We start from the raw sequence: 20,865 nt of genomic DNA, 5'->3' as shown, positions 1-20,865 counted from the left end.
ACCTTCGCCCCTGTCTGAGGTCCAGAGCACTCTGGAGCAGGTTTTCATCAAGGATGTCTCTGTACATTGCTGCATTCATCTTTCCCTCGATCCTGACTAGTCTCCCAGTTCCTGCCACTGAAAAACATCCCCACAGCATGATGCTGCCACGACCATGCTTCACTGTAGGGATGGTATTGGCCAGGTGATGAGCGTTGCATGGTTTCCTCCAGACATGACGCTTGCCATTCAGGCCAAAGAGTTCAATCTTTGTTTCTCATGGTCTGAGAGTCCTTCAGGTGCCTTTTGGCAAACTCCAGGCGGGCTGTCATGTGCCTTTTACTGAGGAGTGGCTTCCGTCTGGCCACTCTACCATACAGGCCTGATTGGTGGAGTGCTGCAGAGATGGTTGTTCTTCTGGAAGGTTCTCCTCTCTCCACAGAGAAACGCTGGACCTCTGTCAGAGTGGTTTGTGCATCGGGTTCTTGGTCACCTCCCTGACTAAGGCCCTTCTCCCCCGATCGCTCAGTTTGGCCGGGCGGCCAGCTCTAGGAAGAGTCCTGGTGGTTCCAAACATCTTTCATTTACGGATAATGGAGGCAACTGTGCTCATTGGGACCTTCAATGCTGCAGAAATTTTTCTGTACCCTTCCCCAGATCTGAGCCTCAATACAATCCTGTCTCGGAGGTCTACAGACAATTCCTTGGACTTCATGGCTTGGTTTGTGCTCTGACATGCACTGTTAACTGTGGGACCTTATATAGACAGGTGTGTGCCTTTCCAAATCATGTCCAATCAACTGAATTTACCACCGGTGGACTCCAATCAAGTTGTAGAAACATCTCAAGGATGATCAGTGGAAACAGGATGCACCTGAGCTCAATTTTGAGTGTCATGGCAAAGGCTGTGAATACTTATGTACATGTGATTTTTTTCGTTTTTTATTTTTAATAAATTTGCAAAGATTTCAAACAAACTATTTTCACGTTGTCATTATGGGGTATTGTTTGTAGGATTTTGAGGAAAATATGAATTTAATCCATTTTGGAATAAGGCTGTAACATAACAAAATGTGGAAAAAGTGAAGCGCTGTGAATACTTTCCTGATGCACTGTAAGCTTCTTGGAATACAACAGAGCACAATATGCTGCTAAAATATTTTAGATCCAAGCGTAATCCATATTTTACTATAAAAATTGCATGATTTCACCACAATGACAGCATTTTATGTCAGTAGTGGCCACGCAAAGGCTGCACTTTAAAATGTAGGCAGCTGACTTGCTGCCTAATCAGTTAATGGCTTAACCGACAGTGTTTTTGCGATTCAATTGCATTCATCCAATTTTTAGCATTTTAAATCGAGCATTGACCAACACTAATGACTCTCGATTTAAAAATCATAAGAATTTCTAGATCGATATATATATATATATTTTTTTTTTTTTTTTTTTTTTTGCAAAAACTGGTCCTGTCTGAACAGCCCCTTAGTTATTTCACAGTATGAGCCTTCAGAGCAATTACAACTTTTGTAGATGATTTGGTGCTTGGCATCCATTTGATATGGAATTAAAAGGATAAACGGCAGTCCCATTTCTTTTTTTAGAGACATTCAGTCTCCCATGTTCATCCCTCTTTTATGCAGTTATATGCACAGTCTCAATTACACTCAATTTATGAAGTTTGGTGTGTGTGTTCACAGGATGCAGGAACAGCAACATTGAAGCTCCTGGCATGCTTCATGGCTTGGACAGCAAAGTTGTTGTGGACGAGCACAGATGATGAAGAATATTAGGAGTTTTGTGAAGATATTCCCCATAAAAATGGTAAGAAAGTACAGATGGGTCATCTGTCATTTATTTACAGGGCTCAACAGTTAGGATTTTTTCTGGCCTGGTTGGGTAAAAAGTAAAATAAACAGTGTTTATATTTTTCAGTGAAAGTTTTCTTCACAAAAAAAAACAATTTAGAACCAATTTACTAGGTTTTCAATTTGCAATAATAGCTGGAAATAGTGATACTGGAACTTTATGACTCTCTATTGCTGGAAACTATGCAAAAATTACTGATCAATTAAAAATGTTCAGCCTATTCTTTAAGATGCTTCCAAAACTATCACAAGCAATTATCGCAATTTCAAAACCTCACTTATATAAGCCAGTTAAGTCAGCACTGTTCGCAATATCAATGTTCAAAACATCCCAGTAAATCAAATGCTTCAGTTTACTTGCAAGATCAGCAAATGAAGTGACAGTTCCATCAACTGGCCCGAAACTCTCTCATATCGGTTGATCCTTGTTGTTGAGCCCTGATTTACCTCTCTTTCCTCTCACCTTTTCATTTCACCTATCTATTCTGGAACAACCTGGCATCCACATTTTACAATGCATTGTTATACAAGCAGTCTTCACTCTTTTACAATCCCATAATAGTCATGTAGGACAATAAGTGGATTTCTACTCACCATTTACATGCATTACTATACTGAAACGTATCACATGCTTTATTCTTCTGATTAATCTGCATATAATAGTTGCCCCATTGTCACGGGACTGTAATAATAAATGAGCTAGTTTACATGCACACCAATGCGCTCATAACTCCCAAAAATCAGCTTATGTAAAAAATTTGACAATGCAAGAATACCGCATTTACATGAGACTTTAAATAATCAAGTTATTCTCTGCTTTTGACGTCAAACCATGAAGAGTCATGCGCACAACACTTGCGCACACTGAATAAACCAGTAAAGGTGTTTACATGCAAACGTGAAAGCAGGGTAATTGACATGTGCTGATCGGTTTATTCTCACACCGATTAAGAAAGCCGTTTAATGTGTTTACATGGCCACACATGTTGTCGGCTTATTAAGCATAATCGGTGTAAGAACATGCATGTAAATGCACTAAGAGCAGTTTTACCACAATAGCCTCATCCACTCGTAAACATAACCAACTGTTCTGGAGTCTGGTTTCAAACAAACTCATGCTCAGATTTTATTATTGTTCACCAATATAATAAAACACTAATTTTATTTTATTAATAGATTGTCTAAAATGGTCCAAACCTTCATTTTCATGCTATATAATGATTTAGCCAAGCAAAGTTTAAGACGACTTGCATTTACTTAAAATGATTCCTCATTTATTGAGAAAGTTTTCCACCCACCCTAAAAGTTCTCTTGAAGCAACCAGTAGTTGAAAGTGTGTGTGTGTGTGTCTTCAGATAAGTGTTATGACAGATTAATGTCTTTCTAAAGCAGTCTTTCTCGTGAATAGGAAGTTTCTAATCATGTCAGACATACAGGGAAACTTTATATCAGTTGTTAACCTCAAACCGTCACTGATGGAAGTACGCATCGTGACTCATTTGTCATGTGGTCATTTTGTTTCTGAATTACTCTGCAGCCTAACAGTCAATTGTTTCACTTACAAAAAAAGCTCTCTGTGATTACCTCAACATTAATGCTCAAATTTAAATGTGCAGTTTCCACCAAGTGTACCAATACGTTTTTGTGTCTATAAGCTCAATGTTAACTTTGGTGTGAGTTTTACATCACTGGTCCTGATATGTTTACACCAAGACAAGTCTGGTATTGTTTAGACACCCAAAACACAAATAAGTCTGCCCTATAATGTGCAGCTCATATATAGTGTATTAGTCATTTATACACTAACAATGAAATTGGTTATGGTGATGGGGGCATGGCCGAGCGACATCTGTGGAGAGCAAGGCCACGAGAGGAAGAACAGTAAGGACTGACACCTGTGGGAAATTATCTCTAACAGCTGTTTATGTTTGCAGTGAGAGCTGAGAGGGATATAAAAGAGCAGTCCAGTCTGCCAGAGAGAGAGAGAGAGAGAGAGAGAGAGAGAGAGAGAGAGAGAGAGAGAGAGAGATGCAGCAAAGTGTTCTGTGTGTTTTGTGTTGTGCTGAAAAGCAAACCTTGTTGTGTTAGCCGAGAAAGTGTGTAAAATAAAAGACTTGTGTTGAACGTTTACCCGGCCCTCGCTTCCTCCTGGAGAAGAAAGTCAAAGACCTTGTCACAGTGGTGTCAAAACCTGGGATTTGGAGGAAGTTATGCCATCGTGGAGTCCTCGCCCTTAGCCGATCTGATCGAGACCCTTGCCAGCATCCACCAAACACAACGTAAAGCTCTGCTTGAGCAGCGCCAGGAACAGGAGCAGCGATTCCAGGTCATCCTTCAAGCTCAACCAGAGGACCGGCAGGTGCTACGGAGCTTGATACCCAAGGGGGCTTCCACTGGCACGACCTCGGCCGCCGCCCCCTCTGTGATCCACTTCATGCTCACCAAATTGGGGCCAGAGGACGACCCGGAGGCGTTCGTGGAGCTGTTTGAGCGTGTGGCGGAAGCAGTGGGATGGCCAGAGTCCCAGTGGGTGGTCCCCCTGCTGCCGCTCTATGCTGTCAGGAGAAGTGCAATTGGCAGCCCAACAACTAGCCATCGCCAACCTCCTGGGGTATCAGGACTTGAAATGTGCCATCTTGCAACGGGTCGGCCACAACACAGAGCAGCATCGCCTGCGCTTCCGCTCGCTGACGCTTGGCGAGCTAGGCCGCCCTTTTGCCTTTGTCCAACAGCTCTGTCGGTGGCTGCTGGCAGCAGAATGAGACGCTGCAGCCGTAGTCGACCTGGTGGTGCTGGAGCAGCCGATCAACCAACTACCAAAAGGGACGGTGGAATGGGTCCAGTGCCACTGCCCGGCATTGCTGGATGAGGCGATCCAGCTGGCAGAGGACCATATGGCGGCGTATTCGGGGGCCGGCAAGCCCTCTTCTCTCTCTCTCTCTCTCACTTTCTCTCTCTCTCTCTCTCCTCTCTTTCCCTCTCCTTCCCCTCATCATGTTCCTATTCCCCAGAAACAGGAAATTCAACTCCAAAACCGGTTCTCCATTCCCGTGGGCCGTTCAACCCACCTGTTTCCCCTAACCCCCCTCCGCTCTCCCCCACAGGCTGGTGAATCCGCTGCCGTGGGTGTGGAGTCTGGGACAGTCTGCTGGAGCTGTGGGGATCCTGGCATTTCCAGGACTGTTTCCCCACGATGGAAGTGGAGACATTGGTCCAGGTCCCCGATGTGCCACAGGCCGCCCCCGATTGAGTAGGAGCATACCAGATTCCTGTGAGTATTAAGGGGGTTAATAATCAAGCCTTGGTGGATTCAGGTTATAAGCAAACCTCCATTCATCAAAGCCTGGTTCAATCCGAGGCTTTGGATAAAAGCCGGTAAAACTCCACACACTGGGGCAATTAACACAGGAGAATTTGCTCCAGGCTCAAGAACGTCAAAGCCGGCTTTGGTTAGGGGTACTCGGCAACGGGAATTTGCACCGGGAGATAAAGTGACATCTGTGGAGAGTGAGGCCGGCAGAGGAAGAACGGTAAGGATTGACACCTGTGGGAAATTATATCTAACATCTGTTTGTGTTTGCAGTGAGAGCTGAGAGGGATTTAAAAGAGCCTTGTTGTGTTAGCCGAGAAAGTGTGTAAAATAAAAGACTTGTGTTGAACATTTACCCGACCCTCACTGCCTCCTTGAGAAGAAAGTCAGAGACCTTGTCACACTGGTGCACTGTCAATTTGATAGCAACTGTTTATAGAGCTAAGCAGCACTCTAATCAAACATCTTTTGAAAATGAAAGTCCATCCTCAACCTTACTACGAGCGCCATTCTTCACCACGGTGGTAACACCCAAAACTCCTGCATAACAGGCTCTCTTTAGAAATACCAATATAACAGAACATTAAACATTAACAAATCTCCTCCTATTATTATCTTGCTTAGAAATGTATAAAATAACACTTAATTTCGGCATTTGTTCACCCCATCCAGTCCTGTGCAAAGCATGCTGGGAAATGGAAATCCTCTGCCCAGTTTTGTCAATGCTACAAAAAGTATTTATGTAGACCAAACTCAAATGGATTAAGTAAACTTAAATTTTACTAATTTAAATGGATAGAACACAATGAAATCAAGCTGTGACAAAATGTTCTAGAATTGTGTTGCTTTAGCTCATTTTAATTAAGTAATCTGAACAACCTACAAAAATCATTTTTTTGAGTGATAAGGGTACTTAATATGAAATACTTTAAGGAAGCTGACATGCCCATGCTCAGGGGTGGGGTTACAATTTCCGAGGCAAAATTAAACAGAGCTTAAACTAGACGAGTGCCTGACAGTTTCAAGATGCGATGTGTCTCTTTTTTCACTGTTTGCTCTTGCTTGCTCTCTTTCTCGCTCTCTGTTATACTCTCCTATCACAGTCTTCTCTCTCTCTTTTTCGCTCTCTTGCTCTCTCTCCCTCTCTGTCGCTGTTTGGTCATTCTGACATTCACGCTTGGATCACAGCATCTCTCTGTGCAGACTGAAGCTTGATTTCCCCAAAATGTTCTCGTCTTGCACCTCTCTTCTCAGCTATGCAAACTGAGCTTCATATCGTCAGTGACTGAAGACGGCATCCTTTCTACTTCTGTGGCTTTTTAAATATACTGAAGAACTCTCTCATTTGTCCATTTGGCTCTTAGAAATCATCCTCCTAACGTTGCGAACAAAGTGAAGATGAAGCGATCCGACTCGATACTTTTCTCCGATGCGGATTTGAAAAGCTGATTTTAGTTATTTTTGTACTTTTATTTTTTTATTTTTTTTAGTTTTTATTTATATTTTTAGTTTTTTGTGTAGGCAACTACATTTGTCCAGGACAATATCCAAAATAGTGTTGTAAAAATGTGAATATTTTCAAAAAGTATTTTTCAATGCAGAGCTCTACTTTTTTCAGTTTTCCCAGTTTTGGAGAACAGGAAACTGTTAAATGGGTATTTGTGTGTCTCTGTATGTGTACGTGTCTGTATGACATCTGTGGTGGCATAAGAAGCACTCTGTTAAAGACTGGTTTTCAGACTTTCCTTGCTCAAAGGTCAAGGGCACGTGATTGTATGTCAATGGGTCTGTGTCGTCATGTTGGTTTCTACAGAGCAGCAGACACTTTGCACGTGTGTAACTGCACACAGCCAGACTGGCACGAAGCTGCTCGACTGACCATCATCAGCTGCATTCGTTTTTAGTCACTAACAGCTGTGTTTTAGTCACTAAAATGCCATCATTCTTATTTTTTCTCCTTGTTCCAGTACATACTGACATTCTTGTGTGAATTATCAGCAACACTTTATTTTATATTGTCTGTAGGCTATTACGTGAATTACATGTAACTATAGTAGTGGTAGCAATAACAATATTTAAGTACAAGCAGCGCCACAAAATAACTGCACACTAAGTGCATGTGGTTAATTAATATTACAACAACATGAGCACTGTAAGTGTAACTGTATTTTCTCTATTTATAACGTGTTAATAGCAAAGCAAAAAAAAGAAAAAGTAAAAAAAACAAAACAAAAAAAAAACAAAAACAAAGTTACTTCCTTGTTTCTATTGTTCTAGCTGTTAAAAATACCAACATTAGTTTAATTTATAATTTTTTTCCAGCACTGAAAGGGTTAGGAAGTCTGTGAATTCTCCACTGCCAACTCCCAGGCAGTCGAGTACGTAACCCGATTCAAAGGCATCTGTGCCTGGGAAGGGCGTGTATCTGCCGCCCCCTCACCCTGATTCCTCTCCTCCTCCTCCTACTCCTCCTCCTCCCGGAGCTGTGGTTAGCCCAGCCCTTACAGGTCATGTGACTTCTCTGAAACTCCCTCCTCCCCCTGCCTCCCCCCAAGTTTCCAGTAAACTGCTTGAAAGGAGGGGCTGAGTCAGTCTTCAACCAGCTTCCCTTTGACCACAGCTTGTTAAAGAATTTGTCAACGTGGACTTCAGAACGCACTTTTTTTTTTCTTCTTGTGATAGATAGATTTGAATTTTTTCCCCTCCCTGAAACGGTTTCTGGGTGCAATTACGTCAGGCACCCTTAATCACTTCCTGTGCTACACCATAGAGAGAGAGAGAGAGAGAGAGAGAGAGAGAGAGAGAGAGAGAGAGAGAGAGTGAGTGTGTATCTATGAGCACTTCACATAATGGACGTTGATTTTGGTGGCATGTGTGCCAAAGATTTGTCTTGGTGCCTGTGTTAAAGGGCTTCATTCAGAAAAAAGAAAGCAATAATCATCCAGGAAGAAAAAAACAGTTTTGACCTGATTACGTCTTCCTCCCAGCTGGCAGTCTGATTTTCCAGATCGAATTAGATCATCAGCAATATTTGCTTTTGCAAACTCACTTGCTCCACAGACAAATAAACATTCCAGGTCAATTAAAACGGAAACCTACTCAATGCAAAAATAACTTCCCAGTTACCTCATCTAAATCTATTAGCGAAGCAATTAACCATTATAAACAAAATAAAAATAAATATAGTTATTAAAAGGATAGTTTATCCAAAAATGATAATTAACTCATCATGTGCTCACCCTCGTGCCATCCCAGATGTGTATGACTTTCTTTCTTCTGATGAACACAAACAACGATTTTTAGAAGAATATTTCAGCTCTGTAGGTCAATACAATGCAAGTGAATGCCCCAAAAAGCACATAAAGTCAGCATAAAAGTAATCCAAGAAACTCCAGTGATTTAATCCATGTCTTCTGAAGAGATATGATAAGTGTGGGTGAGAAACAGATTAATATTTAAGTATTTTTTACCATAAATCTCCACTTTCTCTTTTACTTTCAAAATGTCAAAGTGGATATTTATAGTAAAAAAAAAAAAAAATTTAAAAAAAAGGGACTTATTATTTATCTGTTTCACACCCACACTTATCATGTTACTAAATCATGTGGATTTAACCACTGGAGTCTTATGTATTACTTTGACTTTTTTTAATATAAATCTCCACTTTCACATTTTGAAAGTAAAAGTGAAAGTGGAGATTTATAGTAAAAAAGGACTTAAATATTTATCTGTTTCTCACCCACACTTATCACATTGCTTCTGAAGATATGGATTGTACCACTGGAGTCTTTTAGATTACTTTTATGCTGCCTTTATGTCGTTTTTGGAGTTTCAAAGTTCTGGTCACCATTCACTTGCATTGTATGGACCTACAGAGCTGAAATATTCTTCTTAAAATCTTTGTTTGTGTTCTGCAGAAGAAAGAAAGTCATACACATCTGGGATGTCATGAGGATGAGTAAATGATGAGAGAATTAAAATTTTTGGGTAAACTGTCCTTTTGAGTGTGCCATTAGCTGGTTTCAGGTATATGTAAATGGTTTATGTATAGGAATGTTGCCATTGTTACTAAGGTGCTATTGACGTAAGGGGACTCTAGGGAAGCCGGTGTGTGTTAGCAGCAACTTTTAAATGTGGTGTGGAAAGAAGAACATTATTAGGTGTGGTTATGGATTAGGAAAGTCTTATACGCGTCAGTCTTCGTCATCTCTTTTGTAACAAAAGTCGGTCATGACCCACAAATATATTTACTAGGAACACCATTTTGGGGTAAAAATGATTTAACACAAATGCTTGAGTGGAGCTTTCAGGCTTTTCCTGTAAATTCATGTCCTAAAATAAGCTAAATATAAGTTTCAAAAAATGGCTTCTATACAATTATATGCCCTCTAAATTTCTCTACTGAAAATGGAACACCCGCCCCCAAAGACAAAATAGAAACATGATGATGACAGAAATCAAAGACATAGAGAAAAAAAGTGCTGAATAGTGCTGGAGACATATCAGAGAGAGCTGAGACTGTCTCCCATGGTTTTACTGAAGGCGCACCTTTGACGAGATCTCTTAAATGTAATTGCTGGTAAACCCTGCCCCCAGGGACTGCAGGATCTGAGCTGGTAAATGCGGGAGACAGTGGTGGCTGAAAGTTGTGCCAAATGGTAATTTTCCATGTGTATGAGAAAAAGTCGAAAAAAGAAATAAAAAGAACAAGCAAAACAAAAAAACGTAGCTTGGTTATTTATTTGTCATGTCAGATAGGCACTGTTGTGGTTAGACAGGAAAACTTCCCACTAGAATTATGAATACGTCACAAAGTCAAAATTGCATGTCTATAAAACTCTGACATAGTTGCTTGATTTAGCTCTCATCGGTATTCTGCGCTGTCGTCTAGGTTAAAGTTAGCCTGTACCGCCACATAAATGGCTAGTAAGAATTAGTCAGCTACACACGGAATACAACATTCCCCAAAATAATATTCAGTCACTATAAATGAGTGATTGTTGGGGGTCCATTGTATTTAGTTGCTAATATTTAGAATATGAGCGCATTTTACTGTCATTTTGGTGGGTGAGGTAGATGGGTGACGAGTGAATCCTGTAAACAGATGTCTGGAACTGAAAGATGCCTTTGAAGACAAATGAGAGAGCTTGTGACTGGACGTGAATGCAGCGGTTTAGTCTTGACATTACTCAGCAGTTTCTTGTGACCAGGGTCGTAGCTAATGGGGTGAAAGGTGGTAACTATTTTAGGGGCACACAGGTCCAGGGGTGCCCACGACAAATTTTAAACTATATTTTTCATATGAAAGGGGCCCAGAGCAATGTACAGTCAGGGGGCCCAGAATTCCTTGCTACAGTCCTGCTTGTGACCGTTTGAAACTGATTCACAGCTTCGAGGAGAATGATGTGTTTGTAACAAGGATGGGCATGAATGCCTCCCGTGTCACTCTTTAATCTGATGCTTTCATCTTGTGGTTTAAAGCCGATCCAGAATACTCTGAACAAAAGACATTCCTCTCTTACCAACTTGACATTTTGAGCAGCCATTTTTATGTCTGGTTTCAAAAATGAACAGATGAATCTATAGAGAATAAAAAAAGCAACAAAAAAAAAGCAATGGAATGAAATGTGCTGTTGCTAAGTGTCCAAATAGACATTTTGATTGGACAGAGCAAATTTGAAATTTTCATGGTTGTCCAATCATAACACAGATGTTCTGGCTGGTACCCATCTCCCCTCCCTTCTCTCCCCTGCCAGCATTTCTTGGATCCTTTTAATGTCCATATTAGGCTTGATTTCGTAAAATCCCTTCCCATGCCCCTCAACTGTTAAATTCTGTGCTAAAGTACTTTTATCTCTGGCAGGAAAAAGCATTCTGAGCCTATGTACTGTAAATGAATTAAAGATGATCTCACTGGCCCATGTGATCAATATATTAATTGTATTTGCCACCTGCCAGTAGCCCTGCTCCTCTTTATGATTGGTGGGCATTTAACATTTATTTTCGATCATACAATGTAATTACAGCAATATATGTATATGCACTTAACAGAAAAAAAAATATTTGATTTAAAAACATATGCATTGATCATGAAAAAATAGTGAAAGCTTAATATTTGAAAAAGAATTATTAAATGCATTTCTAGGAGAGGCTAATCTTGAGTGTATTTCTAATGACTTTAAATTGCAAAAAGAGGTCAAATAATATTTATAAAATTTGTTGTCATTTAGTTATTAATGAAAGCATCCATTTAAATACCCTTATAATTATTTAAACTAGTTCCTTTGTTTAATAAATGTTAAGATAATGCATGTGCTATTAAAACAGTCATTACAACAACAAATACTACAAATTCTGCTTACTTAAACTCACTAACCATATGCATCAGTAATATTTACCTGGTTTGCTCATCCATGTAAATTCCTCATGAAGCCCAAACAAATTAAACAAATCAAAAATATTAAATATTTGAAATATTCCACATTCATATCTTTTCATAAGAATCTGCCATTGTCTTCTCTCTTTTTTCATTCTATAGTGCTTCTTTACCACCCACTCCCAGCAAAGGCATAAGCAGGAAAATTCATGTCATTTTGGTAAAAGAGCCTTTTGTGAGATAGTCAGGAATAAACCTTCAGATATTTCAAGGATTCTGTGACTCACAGGAATTACCTTGGCGCTTGGTCTTGCCCTCCAACTGTTCCGATTCAAATGGAATTTAAAAAGTGTCATTCAGAGGTTTCGTGGATCTTTCTGGTAAGGGTTTAACATTTGAAAAATGTTTTGTAAGAATAGTCTTTAGTGTAGAACACTAGATAGGAATTTGAAGGTAAGATACATACACATTCTACAGTATATGCCTTGGAAAAAAAATATTCCTCCAAAAAAAAAAAAAAAAAAAAAAAAAAAAAACAGTATTTAGCTAAATAAACTCTTTTGTTCTTAGAAGCAACTTATTTAAAAATGATTTAGCAATCCAGTTCTTCCTCTAACCAGTCTGACACGGAACAGTAAGTTAATGTAATTAGTGTAGTTTAACTACTTGCCATTAAGTAAACACAGACCATCTCTTTGTCTCTCTCTCTCTCTCTCTCTCTCTCTCCCTCTCTCTCTCTCTCTCTCTCTCTGATTCTAATCATGCAGAAATGACTTCTAATCATAGGGCAGTGATCAGGCAAAAAAATAACAAAATAGATCAATATTGCAAACCTTTGACATTCTAAGAACATGCCTGTGCAAAACAAGCAGTGTCATCCATTCTTCTCAAAGCTTTAAATGCTTTCATAATTTTTATGCTGGATCAAATCTGCCCAAATCTTCCATTTAAAGTTACTTTGCTCTTCTTTTGATTCCTAATCCTTAAGATCATTTGATCTGTTCTATTTGTTACAACAAGAACAATTAATTCTGACTTCTTTTTGTTTTATGTATTGCACATCTTAACTGTGTAGTTTTTCAAACCATATGATTATTTCAAATCTTCACAGAATATGTGGCAGCACTTTAAGGTAACAGAATCCTCCCAAATTCCATTTCAGAATAAGAAATTGCCAAATGAGATGATTTGTTAAATGCATTAAATGATTTTGTGACTTCTCATAGACAGCAAGGTAGTGAAAGATGTAAATAATTACTGTGATAAAACAATTAAAAGTGTTTTAAAATCAAGCATGGTAAAAGCAGAATTTTAGAGTGATTATAAACGGTATTAAAATATCTAACTAAACTACTAAGATAAATAAATACCCAAATTCAGCTCAGTGTCAAAATGTGCCTTTACTATAATTTAGGCACGAATCCAAATATGATCCAAAAAAATAATATTCATCACTCAGATATGTTTTTATCTGTTTGTTTTTAAAAACCGAAGCATGAAATCATGAACTATTAGAAACATTTCGTTAACAAGCAGTCAGACAGTTTTCTTTTTTCTCATTTTCAAGTGTATTGTACATTTGTCTCACTTTTATCTAGGGTTTAGGCAAAAGAGGTTAATTGAATAAATATGTATTACAACATAGGGGTTTGATGTATTATTAAATAAACCTACAATATATTTCATGAAATATACAAAAGCATTGAACTAAACTCCTAATTAAACAGTTCTTATGTCGAACTGAAAGCAGTGTATTATAATTTATTGTTAGGGCTTTCGTTACTGTCATATTTATCTTTGTATTCCCATAATTAATATACATCTCTATTAGTAATAAATAATTTGTACTAGAAGTTAAAACATTTTTGGAGATCTCTGAAACCTTGAAATGGTGCTAATTTGTTTTACTCTGCAAAGATCAAAGTGTGTGTGAGGTCTTTTATTAAAAAAATATATATATGTTATAAAGAATAAGCTTTTTATGTCCTTTTCTCCAAATTTCTCTAGACAATTGAGAAATAATTATTTTTATGTGCTCTTATTGTTGTTTCTTTAAATGTGAAAAGCTCAGTTTTTTTTATATGTTTTTCCTCTTTTCATCTCTCATGTGTGTTAGTTTACCCATATTAAATCTTTAAATATTAGAGAATATTAAACCCATCAAATGAATAACATATCAACTTTTAAAAATACAATTATACTCTTGTAATTAATACATTTGTGTTATGTCTTTGTTAATCTACATAAAAGTTATGGTTTAAATATCCTGTTGTGTATTTCGGCAGGGTTACAGGGAGTGGTAGTTAATTCAGTGTCTGACTATTCATTTTCTGACACTCATTCTACATTTAGATGTAATAAATAATGTAAATAATAACTCTTAATTTTCTGATAGCTTTCGCAATTTTCTTTTTCAACTCTTTTTTTTTTTTCTGTAGAACTTTCTCAAAGAACGAAGTTTGCAAATCAAACAATTGTTCAGGAATAGTCTCTGTAAATGTTCTGAACATTAGAAGAGATTTCATCAGGTTATTAGTAATCACGAGAATATGTCACTGTTTGACAATGAGACATAGTTTTATTCAGAGCTACATTTTTGTGGAAACGGACTGCTGTTCCTCATGCACTTGTTCTTAATTTTCCTGAATATAATGAATGATAGCTGATCTATTTTACCACAATTGCATTTATTGCATTAAAATTGAAAGACAATGCTTTTTAGAACAAAGCAATTTAAAGTGTTTTTCTCATGCTTTCTTACAGCTTTATGATCTTTCTGTATATTTCAGATCCCAAATCCCTAATTTGACCTGCCAAGGATCACCCTTGGACATTTCCCAAACCATTTCTGGACTTTATTTTCATTTTGACAAGGAAGATATTGGTAAAGATGCACATTCAGGTGAGTAAAGACACACATGCATATAGAAAAACATACAAAAGAGATGTGGATGCCCTAATAGAAAACAAATTATTTTATATGCTTTGGTGAATGTATCCACAACCTAAATATATAGGCTTTATATTTGAGATTTTATATATCTGAATCAGAATCAAAACTGTTTTTAACGGCCAGGTAAGATTAGTATTACGAGGAAATCGACTTGACAGTTGCTGATTTGTGGCAGACATTAAATTAGAGAATAGAATTGGAAAGAAGTCCTTTTGTGTTTCATGCAAATAAAGATAAATAAATAAGAGGTAGAAATACATAATAATACAAGTCTATGGGTGTTGCATATGTACAAACAAATGAGCATTCAATAAACATCTCATATATGTCCTTATGTTATATGCATCCATACATACAGCATATATTTGGGTACATACTGTACATAACCCTAAATATGAGGTATATTTATCTTTATTGTATATGAAAAGGATGTTAAGATGCCAAAAGGACCATTCAGATCAACTGTGACTCTAAAGTATAATGAGAGGCGGCCATTTTGTGTTTTATCCGCCTCCATTTTGTGAAAGTTGCAGCTGTGGTAGTGTCTTGTTTTAGATGTTCTAACATTCATTCCATACTCAGATGTATCAAATTATATGCTGAAACACACACTTACAGTAGTTTTGCTGTGTCTTTGGAAGACTGGATGTAGTTTAGATTTAGGAAATCAAACTGAACTTCAGTATATTATGCTGTGTATACTCCTCACAACAGTTGATTTATATGTATATTATCTATATTTTTTCTGTTCTTCCTGAGTTGTAAATGGTTCAAAATGAGAAGTATTAAAGGGATAGTTCACCCATAAATGAAAATTCTCTCATTGTTTACTCACCCTCATGCCATCCCTGATGTGTTTGACTTTCTTTCTTCTGCTGAACACAAATGAAGATTTTAAGAAGAATATCTCTGCTCTGTAGGTCCATACAATGCAAGTGAATGGTGACCAAAACTTTGAAGCTCCAAAAAGCACATAAAGGCAGCATAATAGTGATCGGTTTTGGGTGAGAACAGACCAACATATAACTCCTTTTTCACAATAAATCTGTAGTCTCCTTGGCGATCATGATTTCAAGCTTGATTGCACTTCCTAGCGGCATCTAGCGCTCTGCTCACACATCAAGCAATAGAAAGTGTAATCAAGCTTGAAATTATGATTGTGCCTAGAGACTACAGATGTCCAGATTTATTGTGTTATATTTTGGTCTGTTCCCACCTAAGACCAATTGGATCGCTTCAGAAGACATTGGTTAAATGACTGGAGTCATGTGGATTACTTTTATGCTGCCTTAATGTGCTTTATGGAGCTTCAAAGTTTTAGTCACCATTCACTTTCATTGTATGGACCTACAGAGCTGAGATATTCTTCTAAAAATCTTTGTGTTCAGCAGAAGAAAAAAAGTCAAGCACATCGCAACGCCACACAGACTTACTATTCCCTTATAGGGTTCACTATTTTCAACCGCGCTGGGCTCTTGCACAAGAGTCAGTCTTTGACACCTTGGGAGTGAAAACGTTTTGCTATTTTATATCTTAAACACAGAAAAGTGAAAGTATCTGTACAAAAAATGCTTTCTCAAGCTTGAATTGTTTAAGTTCTAAACAAATCTACTAGGTTTTATGTGCTAAGCTTAAAAAAGACAATATAGAGATCAAAATAGATGTGAGCTCTTGTGACTGTTATGTTAAAGTTGTAGTAGGCTATGCGTGTGTGCAAGAGATTGAGACAAGGAGTGTGTGAACTGATGTTTAAGTTGATGAAGAGGAGTTGAGAGTGTGAACTTGTGTGTGTGAGAGAGGGACAAAGTGTGTGAAATTGTCTGTGTTAGTCATACATCTGAAATGAAAGGTCTTTTCAGTGCCATACCTCACCTCTGGATCAGGTGTTCAGATACACAATATTTTTGTATAGCTACTTAGTGACACACAGGTCTCAAATGTTGTCTTTTATTTCACAGTGACCTGTTCTGAAAAGGTTTTTACTTTAACTGAGTTCATTCGTTCATACTGGTGTTTTACCATTAGTATTTTGTCAGTTATGTTTTAGTATGTATTGGGATTGGATATAAGAGAAAAGATATAGGGCCATTAATGTTTGGATATGAAAAAAACATTTACGTACTGACAGATCTTACATCCTGACTACAGCGGATGAGGCCGTTGACGTGACACGACGCAACGGCTTGAAGCTGTCTACACTGAAAGCGTCGAAGTGAACATTCCAAATGGCGCGCAGATAGCACGGACCAATCAGCTGTGAGCTCGAAAAAAAAATGGCTGGAGTAGCTCTGCAGCGCGTCAGCACTACGCGACGCGCCGCAACGGACGCTTCCAGTGAATAGGAAAGATATGCTTTTGATTCGACGCGACACGCCGCTCGCGTCCGGTGTAAAAAGGTGTTGGTAAGAATGTGACACTGGTCAACATTCCATTTAGAATTTAAAAGCAATTTTTTTTTTTTAAACATTAATTAATATTTTTATTGCATATTAATATTAATGGCAAGCAAATAAATAAAAAAAAATCATTAATTACAGATGTAAGTAAATTACAATGATATAATAATGAAATTAACTTAAATTGTAGACAATTAAACAATTCTGCTCTATTACAAAACATTCTGTCTGAATTACAAACTGCATTATGTGCAGTATACAATTTCCACAAATCCCTCAAATAATTGAAAATGATAAAAGGTGGCCTGTGGATGCCACAAACTCAACGTTCTTAAAATATCATTTATAGATGTTGAAAAAACAATTATGTGCATGGTAAATTTCTGGGACGTAGTAACGCACGGGCTTACCGGGGCTTAAGCCCCGGGGCCCGCGGCTGCAGCGGGGCCCCGAACTCCCATGAGGGGGGGCCCAGTCACGGCATCCGCCACCGTATTCTCCACAGTCTTCGCTCACAGGAGGACATGCATGTAAACGCATTCAGCGGGAGATGCTGATGTAAACACAGAGACGGTGTGCAACAGTTAAACCCATCCGTGTAGTGCATGGCCATAGAGTGACAACATTTCGCCTCTTGTCTGACGACTGGCAGGGCCCAGCAAAACGGTAAGCCCCGGGGGCCCCAGATATCTTAATGCGGCCCTGCTAAATTTAACTGCACAAATTATGACACAGCATTAAAACTATAAAGCTCATGCAAAGGGCGTCCAGATGTGATCACATAGGCCACAGACGTTATGAAGGGTGTTTATGCAACTCAGACACGATTGGTAAAGGAAACTGCAGAAAAAAAACAAGAAAAAAACCATAATGAGTTAGTTCAAACTAGTTGAGTTCCACCCGCCACCAGCCAACAAAACCAGACCCCCCACACCCACGCCACCCATCCTGCCTTTTATCACCCTGATCAGGGCTTGTGAGTCAGCAGGATCTAGACTGGACAGGAGCTATCTTTGATCCTGGTATACTTCCAGTCTGGTTTTCAAAAATGTTTTTGTTTTTTCTTTTCACACTACCCCCCTCCCCTTCAGCATATTAGCCATAGCCCTAGGCCCTGTTAGACTCACGCCATCTGTATATAGCCTCTCCCATGTCTGTTGGCTCTGAGATGTGTCATGTTGTTTTTTAACCTCTGATCACAAAAAAAACCCTCTTTCTGCTGACCATTGCCTGCTCATTTTCTGGGTTGGAGGGTCTATAGGGGGTAATAGATGTGGTTATGAATGTATCACCCAGGACCACTCCCCAATGAGCACATGGCTAGATGGATAACTGATGGAGTGTATCTCTCTCTTTCTCTGTCTCTGTCTCTCTCTCTCATGCAGAAAGTCTTTGTGATCATTACCTTCAGCAAGCTCATAGTGGAGCAGATGGTGGCCCTCATTGGGTGAGTAATTGAAAATATTGACTTATATCTGGGTGCCCATGAGCAAATGGAAAGGCAAAATTGTGTACATATATGAACAAGTGTCTGTGGTTTTGGTGTGTCAGAGAGGGTGGGCGGACTACTTAGATGTATAGCGGAAAAGGAGTTAAATGAAAATAAGGAGAGCAAGTTAGACAAATGTACCAATGAGCTTCTTTGTTCGGTTTTCTGGTCTCTGACTGGGAAAACCCTTTTACATGGTCTGTAAGGTATCAACCTACAGTTCCCATAAAGCATCAAAATGACAGTTTGACTGTGAAAATTAGTACTTTAAAATAGTGCCATTGGTAGATTAGAGGCCAAAATGACATCATGGGGTCTAGACTATGTCCATTACTTTAAAATACCTATCATCTTGTCTTCAGGTCCTCGGCCTGCATGGAAGGGACATTGTGATGCTATAGGCCCACATATAGACGTTTCACACATCGACTTATATTGACAGTGTGTCAAGCTTAATACTGGACTAAATCACTTTGTCAGTGATTGGTTATACTACAATTCATCATTTACAAAACTTCATGTTGTTTCAAACCTGTATGACTTTCAATCTTCCGTAGAACAAAACTGGAGATCTTAGGTAGAATGTTAAGGCCCTGATATACTTCATACTAAATTGACGAAAGAACAGGTTTGAGGTAATTTAAAACAAAATTTGGCCAAGATGAAAGTGTTTTTGAGTCCGTTTCAGTGGTTTGTAATAGCTTGCCTGTGCAAACTTTTATGAAAAATTCGTACCGGCTGCTAAACACCTTACTGCCACTGGTCCACGTCATCGGTAGGTATGACCTGGAGCTCCATCTACCTTGAGGCCGGCAGCTAATTCCCATTTACCCCATTCAGTCAGTCAAGATTAGTCAACATGAACACACCGCCATGCAGTTATTAGTGAGCTGGTGCAAATTTACCTACATCTGTACAATCGTTCGCGTAGAGACATTTTTCAAGAAGATGTCGTGCATTTTTTTGTTTAATTAGTCTACAAAAGGAATCAAATCGACTCAAATACTCTTAAGTGCCCATTCACTCTTTTGTTTTATATGCTGCTTCACTCATGTGCTATCTGCAGTGAAAGCCATTCACACATCTGCCCAAAGTGAGATATTTCTATCATTATTCTTTTGTCTGTATTCTGAACATTAACCCTCATTTATACACCCATCTTTGCAGTAGTATCAGTATCATCATAAATAACAATAACAGAGTGTATTTGGCGCATATTATGACCGCGTATAGCATGTTAGCATCGTGAATTCAGAATGTACAAGACAAATTGCACATTTTCTACTGCATAGATATTACTTAAAATCATCATCAAGTGGTTAAACCAACTTCTTTTACTGACCTCATGTGAATTCTGCTCATAGAATGAGGAATAAATTCATTGATAACAGATTTTAATGTCACATTAGTTTAGGTTTTACATGTAGCATCCTCATATTTAAGTGTACTTCTAAATGCCTCCCACAGCGGTGTGGCAGTTGTCTGAATGTTTGCAAACAGTATACTGTTGCTTGGTTGTTTTGAACTTCTTTTTACCCCTGAACGAAGAACGAAGAAGAACTTCTCCGGAAGTATATCGGGGCCTTTAGCCTCATTCACGTTCATTGTATAGAAAAAAAATGCAATGAATGTGAATCAGGACTGAGGCTAACATTCTGTTTAACATGTCCTTTTGTGTTCAGTAAAAGAAAGAAAATAGTTTTTTTTTATGGGATTTGTAACAACATGAGGTCGAGTATTGAGAAATGTTAATTGCTGGGTGAACTGTCCCTTTAAAGGGGAGATTCCTAAAACCACTTGAAAGGAATGTTCCAGGTTCAATGCAAGTTAAGCTCAATCGATAGCATTTGTGACATATTAATGATTGCCACAAAAAATATTTTCAACTCGTCCCTCATTTAAGAAAAAATTGCAGTTAAACTAAGGTACTTACAATGGAAGTTAAATAGAGCCAGTACATAAACATTAAAATACTCATTATTTCAAAAGTATAGCCACAAGATGTAAACATTATAGGTGTTAACATGATTTTAGTCTGAAACAAATCGCTTACTAACTTATCAGTGTAAAGTTATATCCAATATTACAACTTTGTTGCCATGACAACACAATACAGTAAACCCTATAAGCGATTAATCATGTAGAATAGAGATTTTGTCACACTAAACTCATGTTTACACATATAATATTTATGTCTTGTGGCTATACTTTGGAAACAATGTGTATTTCAATGTTAATGGACTGGCCCCATTCACTTCCATTGTAAGTGCCTAACTGTAACTGCGATTTTAAATAAATGAGTTGAAAATATTTTTGTTGTGGTAATCACCAGTACACTAGAAATGCTGTGGATTTAGCTAACTTTATTGAACCCAGAACATTCCTTTTACTGTGGTAAAATCACTGTAACGCACGGCCTCGAGTGACTTGCATTGCATTAACTGTATAAAATGGCGGCAACAGTAATATAACAAAAAAGACAGAAAGGTTCAAT

The 20,865-nt window shown here is 38.3% G+C and overlaps 1 long non-coding RNA gene across 6 annotated transcripts in view; it reads left to right on the top strand.

Moving 5' to 3' along the window:
- Positions 1-20,865, top strand: part of LOC127433799 (uncharacterized) — a 74,709-nt gene that overhangs the window by 26,184 nt on the left and 27,660 nt on the right. For 5 of the 6 annotated variants that reach the window (XR_007895937.1, XR_007895935.1, XR_007895934.1 and 2 more), the window contains exons 3-5: positions 1,680-1,803; positions 14,323-14,435; positions 18,268-18,329. This is a non-coding gene — a long non-coding RNA (uncharacterized LOC127433799). Of the gene's footprint in view, positions 1-1,679; positions 1,804-4,951; positions 5,119-14,322; positions 14,436-18,267; positions 18,330-20,865 lie in introns of all 6 variants that reach the window. The other variant, XR_007895939.1, reaches the window with a different exon arrangement.

Source organism: Myxocyprinus asiaticus, chromosome 43 (assembly GCF_019703515.2).
Source record: "Myxocyprinus asiaticus isolate MX2 ecotype Aquarium Trade chromosome 43, UBuf_Myxa_2, whole genome shotgun sequence".
NCBI lineage: Eukaryota > Metazoa > Chordata > Actinopteri > Cypriniformes > Catostomidae > Myxocyprinus > Myxocyprinus asiaticus.
This window is presented reverse-complemented; position numbering and strand designations above follow the sequence as displayed.